We start from the raw sequence: 7448 nt of genomic DNA on the forward strand, positions 1-7448 counted from the left end.
ACCGCCTCCCCAATATATATATATATATATATATAGATATATATATATATATATATATATATATATATATATATATATATATATATATATATTATTATATTTTATCTTATTTTTTTCCTGCTGGGCAGAACATGGCGGCGAGTGAGGTGTCAGTTTTAGCTCAGCCGCTGTAAACATTTAGTTAGGGATTCCCATCGCACGCGTTACGTGAAGGCTGCTACATCATTGCGGTTTACCGACGCAGTTTGTCGCGAGGGAGAGGGAGAACTGATAACAGAGCGCTGAGGGTGAGAAGGACGACGGCTACGAGGAAAAATACTTGATAAAACAAAGAACGAGAGTGAGAAGAAGAAAAGTGATGATGAGAAAATTGATAACAGGAAGAATTGTCTTGAGAAGGAGAACAAATAACTAAACGACCGTTGAATGTTTAACAGAAAGAATTAGGACGAGAAGGAAGGAAAAAATAACGCTGAAAAAAAAAAGATAAATGAAAGAATTAGATTGATGAGGAAAAATTTAACGATGAAAAAAAAAAAGATAACGAAAAGAAAGAATGTGTGAGAGAAAGTCGAAGATACTTTTTGTTGTGTCGTTCCTCATTTTTCTTTCTCTATGTTTGTGGATTCGTCGGGGTCGTAGTCGTAGTCGTGGTCGTAGTTGTGGTCGTGATCGTGGTTGTGGTAGTGGTCAGTCGTAGTCGTGGTCGTAGTCGTGGTCATGGTCGTGGTCGTAGTTGTGGTCGTGGTAGTGGTCGTGGTAGTAGTCGTGGTCGTCGTCGTGGTCGTCGTCGTAGTCGGTCGAAGTCGTAGTCGTAGTCGTGGTCGTGATCGTAGTCGTGGTCGTAATCGTAGTCGTTGTCGTCGTCGTAGTCGGTTGAAGTCGTAATCGTGGCCGTGGTCGTGATCGTAATCGTGGTCGTGGTAGCAGTCGTGGTCGTCGTCGTGGTCGTCGTTGTAGTCGGTCGAAATCGTAATCGTGGCCGTGGTCGTAGTCGTAGTCGTGGTCGTGATCGTAGTCATGGTCGTAGTCGTGGCCGTGGTCGTCGCAGAACAATATCATAGGGGAGTGTGGCCACCATCGTCATAGCCGCCATGTACGAGTTAACAAAAATCACCCCGCGAAATTGACCTCTGTTTTGGGCACTCCTCTTAACTCTTTTTACGGGAGTAGTGATTTGTGGGCTTTTTTTCATTATTGTTTTCTTTTTTTCCTCTTGAGCTGTTTCCTTTACTGTAAAAAAAATTGAGTTGTTTCCCTTACTGTAAAAAAATAAATAAAATGACTCCGATACAACAGGGATTTCTTTGAGCTCCCGATACTTCTTGGAGAGCGTCACCATACCTAGAGAGCTAAAAACACTATCGTACCCGCGTCAATCTGTATTTCTTTGAGCTCCCGATACTTCTTGGAGAGCGTCACCATACCTAGAAAGCTAAAAACACTATCGTACTCGCGTCAATCTGTATTTCTTTGAGCTCCCGATACTTCTTGGAGAGCGTCACCATACCTAGAAAGCTAAAAACACTATCGTACCCGCGTCAATCTGTATTTCTTTGAGCTCCCGATACTTCTTGGAGAGCGTCACCATACCTAGAAAGCTAAAAACACTATCGTACCCGCCTCAATCTGTATTTCTTTGAGCTCCCGATACTTCTTGGAGAGCGTCACCATACCTAGAGAGCTAAAAACACTATCATACCCGCGTCAATCTGTATTTCTTTGAGCTCCCGATACTTCTTGGAGAGCGTCACCATACTTACAGAGCTAAAAACACTATCGTACCCGCGTCAATCTGTATTTCTTTGAGCTCCCGATACTTCTTGGAGAGCGTCACCATACCTAGAGAGCTAAAAACACTATCGTACCCGCGTCAATCTGTATTTCTTTGAGCTCCCGATACTTCTTGGAGAGCGTCACCATACCTAGAAAGCTAAAAACACTATCGTACCCGCGTCAATCTGTATTTCTTTGAGCTCCCGATACTTCTTGGAGAGCGTCACCATACCTAGAAAGCTAAAAACACTATCGTACCTGTGTCAATCTGTATTTCGCAAGGATCCTTCGGTAACAACATGGTGGCTAGCTGTGATCAAGGCGGGCGGCCAGACTCTTACAAAACCCAGTATTTAATAACATATCGGCGTCTCAGTTCGCCTGTTTGAAAAGCCTCTCGTATATATAAGTTGCTGGGATTTTCTTGAACTGTTTTGTGATCCTGCTGATGGTTTTACACGACTTCTTCACCATGAATGGGAAGAACACCCGCTAAAACCCAATTTTTCTTCTTTGTGCCTTGGTGGAGTGCCTAGTGGGATCCTGAGACGTTGTGGTATTTTTATGAACCGTTTTGTGACCCTGATGATAGTTTTACACGACTTCTTCACCATGAATGGGAGAAACACGCATGAAAATCCTCTTCTTCTTTTTTGTGCCTTGGAAAATAGTCGTAGTGGGAGCTTGAGACGTTGCTGGTATTTTTATGAACTGTTTTGTGACCCTGATGATAGTTTTACACGACTTCTTCACCATGAATGGGAGAAACACGCATGAAAATCCTCTTCTTCTTCTTTGTGCCTTGGAAAATAGTCGTAGTGGGAGCTTGAGACGTTGCTGGTATTTTTATGAACTGTTTTGTGATTCTACTCATAGTTTTACTCGACTTCTTCACCATGAATGGGAGAAACACGCATGAAAACACAATTCTTCTTCTCTGTGGCTTGGGAAATAAGTTGATATTCCTAAACGTATCAGCTCTCATAACGACAATTTCCCAAGCCCACAGAGGAGATTAACAGGGTTTTCGTGGGGTAACTTTTCCATTCAAGACGCAGAAGAAGTCGTGTAAAACTATCACTAGAATCACAAAATAGTCCATGAAAATCCCAGCAACTTAGACAAGCGGCTTTTCAAACAGGTGAACTGAGGGTCCAAAACGTCTAAAAATGACGTTTATTAATAGGGATCTTGCATTCTAAGGCTCCGGCGCGCAACGTGACCGCCGGCCTCGTGCTCAGCCAGACAGGACCTCCACCGACAGCATGCATGGGGCACTGCAACGGGGGGCAGCTCATGTTTTCGTCTGGACGCATCGCATTATCGTGTTATTGTTGTGGTTCTTGGAGTGTAGTTAGCGCGGCAGGTGTTGGTGGTCCCACTCGCTGCTGGGGGCGACGCGAGGCAGCCTGGGAAGCCGCGCCAAGGTCAAGGCTGTGTGGCAGGTCTTCCCCATGGTTCGGTTCTTGGACCTTGCTGGCGCCACCGCACGATGCATGACTGGCCGAGAAAGTGCGTGAGTATTGATTCAGAAAGTATCATGCACAGAAAAGCATTATTTGGCACAGGTAATGGTATTTTGGACCCTCGTGCTGCCTCCATACGATGCTTATTCAAATACTGTGTGTGTGTTGCAGATTCGAAGGTGAAAGAGACGGAGTTGAGCACAGAGGCCACGCGCAGCTATACCTTATGTCCCTGCCTTTACCTTATAGTATTACAGGTTCGAAGGTGAAAGAGACGGAACTGAGCACCGAGGCCACGCGCAGCTATACCTTATGTTCCTACCTTTACCTTATAGTATTACAGGTTCGAAGGTGAAAGAGACGGAACTGAGCACCGAGGCCACGCGCAGCTATACCTTATGTCCCTACTTTTACCTTATAGTATTACAGGTTCAAAGGTGAAAGAGACGGAACTGAGCACCGAGGCCACGCGCAGCTATACTTTATGTCCCTGCCTTTACCTTATAGTATTACAGGTTCGAAGGTGAAAGAGACGGAGTTGAGCACAGAGGCCACGCGCAGCTATACCTTATGTCCCTGCCTTTACCTTATAGTATTACAGGTTCGAAGGTGAAAGAGACGGAACTGAGCACCGAGGCCACGCGCAGCTATACCTTATGTCCCTACCTTTACCTAATAGTATTACAGGTTCGAAGGTGAAAGAGACGGAGTTGAGCACCGAGGCTACGTGCAGTTATAGTGTATGTCCCTACCTTTACCCTTTACCACTACAGGTTGGTAGGTGAAGGAGACAGAGTGGAGCACCGAGGCCACGCGCAGCCATAACGATTGCCACAACCTTTTCCCTTTACCATCACAAGTTCAAAGGTGAAAGAGACGGAGTTGAGCGCAGAGGCCACGCGCAGCACAGAGGAAGCACACGGCCTCTCTACCTTAAGATGACCTCTCCTCTGGTCTCTCGTTCCATATTCTGTTGACGGAGCAGCGTTTAGCAGGCTTTTTGATGCTGTTTCTGTGTGTGTTGCCCCTTGAGTTGTCTCCCTTGCTGTAAAAATCGACAGAAGAATAGCTCGTTACCTTCCTTTCTGCTATACCCGGGCAAGGAGGCCACAGGGGTGCATGAGGTCAGAGAACGAGGAGAGAGTGATGATGATGATGGTGCTGATGGTACTGGGTTAATGAGTGAAACGAGGCATGACGGTACCGAAGACTTGCACGAACTCACTATGACGCTTGCACCAAGATGGGCTCGGGCCGACCACCAGGCCTCTCGAGAAAGCCTACCGGTGACACAGGCTTCGATGTAAAAAAAAAAAGTCTATGCCTGGGACTGTGTGTGTGTGTGTGTGTGTGTGTGTGTGTGTGTGTGTGTGTGTGTGTGTGTGTGTGTGTGTGTGTGTGCGTACTGCAGACAACAAAACAACGGCTTGGTGTTCACGCGAGGAGAAGTGGCGGCCAAGCACTCGGCAGATAACTCAGCCAAGGACAGTGGTGGCGACGCGGGCCCGATAAAAAAGTCGAGATCTGCGGGATGTTCGTATTCTGCATGATGAATCTGCTGTATTAAAGATGAAATTTGCTTATTATGGCAGACTGGCATAAACCTCTGCCGCATGTGGGCTTGGGGATGACGGCCCCGCGCGTAAACAGCCTTGCCGAGGGGGCCAGTTTAAGACTCGTTCACGGGGCTGGTTTTTCTGGCCTGTATACTCGCCCGCTACTCGCCCAGCGTCAACGGAAAGTTAGTCAACTCGCCGCTTGCCAGGAGTGTGGTAGGTCGAGTTGATGTCCCTGCTACTTAACGAAGGCCTCCCCAAAACCTTGATGCCATGGTGCAGACACAGGTAGCCCTATACAGTTCGCCGATGCCTTCTCAAGCCTGCGAGAAGCAATCCCAGGACATTCATAAGGAAGGAAAAAGAACTCCTGATGGTGTCGTGTGGACCCTTCAGACATCTCTTTAGATCTGCGAAGTCCCCGTCAGTAATAACAAATGTGAGGAGGCTGGTTCATCATGTGACGCAGGTAAGGGAACTCTAACATATGATGATGAACTCACCAAGCTGTTCATTCTCCATAATCCGCGCTGGTCGGCAAATGGTACCTGGGGAAACCACGCGCTGCAGGTGTGCTGTAGTGTATGCACCAAACTTTGCCTTCAGCTTTGTCGTTGCACCAGTCAAGGTCGGCGGGTGCAGCGGCGTCGGTGTGGCCAAGATATGTGGCATGGACCAGTATGCTCTAGAATGTTTTGGGGTGCACACGGCGCAGTAGTGTCCGTGGGAGTGGCCAGCTGGCGGCAGGGCGGGGCGGGTTGTGAAGGTCATCTTATCAGGCCCACGGTCACCCAAGGCCAAGGTTTCTTAGCATTTTTGTTTTCGTCATTGTTCTTGTTGATATTGGTGTTTTTGTTATTCATATTATTGTTATTACGAGTATTTTCATTGCTGTGTTGTTACTTTTGATATTATTAGTATCGTAATTGATGATGCTATCTTAAATATTATTATTATTATTATTATTATTATTATTATTATTATTATTATTATTATTATTATTATTATTATTATTATTATTATTATTATTATTATTATTATTATTATTATTATTATTATTATTATTATTATTATTATTATTATTATTATTATTATTGTTATTATTATTATCATTATTATTGTTATTATTGTTATTATCATTGTCAATGTTCTTTTTCTTCTTCTTCTTCTTCTTCTCCATCCTGTAGCGCCCTGTAACACCCTCACACACCCATGTAGCGCCCTGCAACACCCTCATATACCCTTGTAGCGTTCTGCAACACCCCCCCAAACCCTGCAGGCCCCTGTAACACACCCTGCCACCGCCACCCCTAAAACACTACGTAACTAGCACCAACATTCCCCTCCATCCTCTCAGTTCCCCTTCATGATATATTTTGTAGAATTAATTTATTTATTTGTATTAGTTTATTTTATCATCGTCATAGGAAACATTTGACGTTGCATCACAGCTGAGAGAAGGAACGCGTCACTCTGATGGCCGCGTAAAGAAAGGGAATAAAAAACACCGTTAACTTCGCTATTTTAATGAACCTTGTACACACAATTGCCTCACAAGACTTGAAGCCATTCCCTCCACACCGTCCCACAATGGGCCACGTCCTCAAACACTTCGGCGCCCAAGAACACATATTTGACAAGGCTTTCGTAGGGTTTGGGGGCGCTCTCAGGGCTAGTCTTGTGACCCTGGTGGTAGTGTGACCCTTCGTCTGTGCCATGAACCTAAAAAAACACTCATGAGAACCCGACTGATCTCCTTTTTGGTCTTTGGAAGTGGTTGATGTGAGAGGGCGAGGCGTCTAAGAACACCGACCAATGTTTACCGGAGAGAAAATAATCAAAGTTCCTTCTTTCTTCCCTCCATCCTAGCAGCTGAGACCTGGCGGGAAGATGGAGGACCAGAGCCAGGACGGGTAGCGGTCGACCACCCCGAGCGCCTTGGCCAGGTGGTGCGTGAAGTAGTTGCAGTTACATCTGAGGACGCTGTAGTGGCTCTTTATGAACTTCCAGCAGCCACTGTGGCCGGGGTAGCAGCGCTGCTGCAGGTCTGTAGAGGCGAAGATAATGTTACTGTTGTGGTTGCTATTGAGAGTTTAGGCTTATTATTAGGGGCTGGGGTTGTAGTAATACTAGGAGTGGTGGGTAAAGGATACAGGATGAGCTAAATAGGCTAAAAATGAATGAGAGTATTATTATTATTATTGTTATAATAATAACAGTAGCAATAACAGTAGTAGTAGTAGTAGCAGCAGTAGTAGTGGTAGTAGTAGTAGTAGTAGTAGTAGTAGTAGTAGCAGTAGTATGTTATAGTAGGATATCAATGTATTATTATTATTTAATATCACCACGAATTAGGCATACAATTGTCAATGGAAAAACCCACGACAGATAGATCACGCCACCTTATAGGAATGTCGTCCGTCAGTGTTTACCGTCTCAGTTTTGTATACTTCGCACTCCGATGGTGCGCGGAGGTCACCTTGACATACGTGACCAATTGTAACAATTATTTTCCAACCTGTAACTCGCCACTCCTTCACGAGAGTCCGACTGACACACAACGACAGTCGCTCTCGCTCCGACGCTTCTTGTACATAAAGGCTACGAATATAATTCGCCTTAAGGAAGCTGAAGTCTTAATCAACACCCT

The sequence above is a fragment of the Eriocheir sinensis genome, chromosome 51 (genome assembly GCF_024679095.1).
Source record: "Eriocheir sinensis breed Jianghai 21 chromosome 51, ASM2467909v1, whole genome shotgun sequence".
NCBI lineage: Eukaryota > Metazoa > Arthropoda > Malacostraca > Decapoda > Varunidae > Eriocheir > Eriocheir sinensis.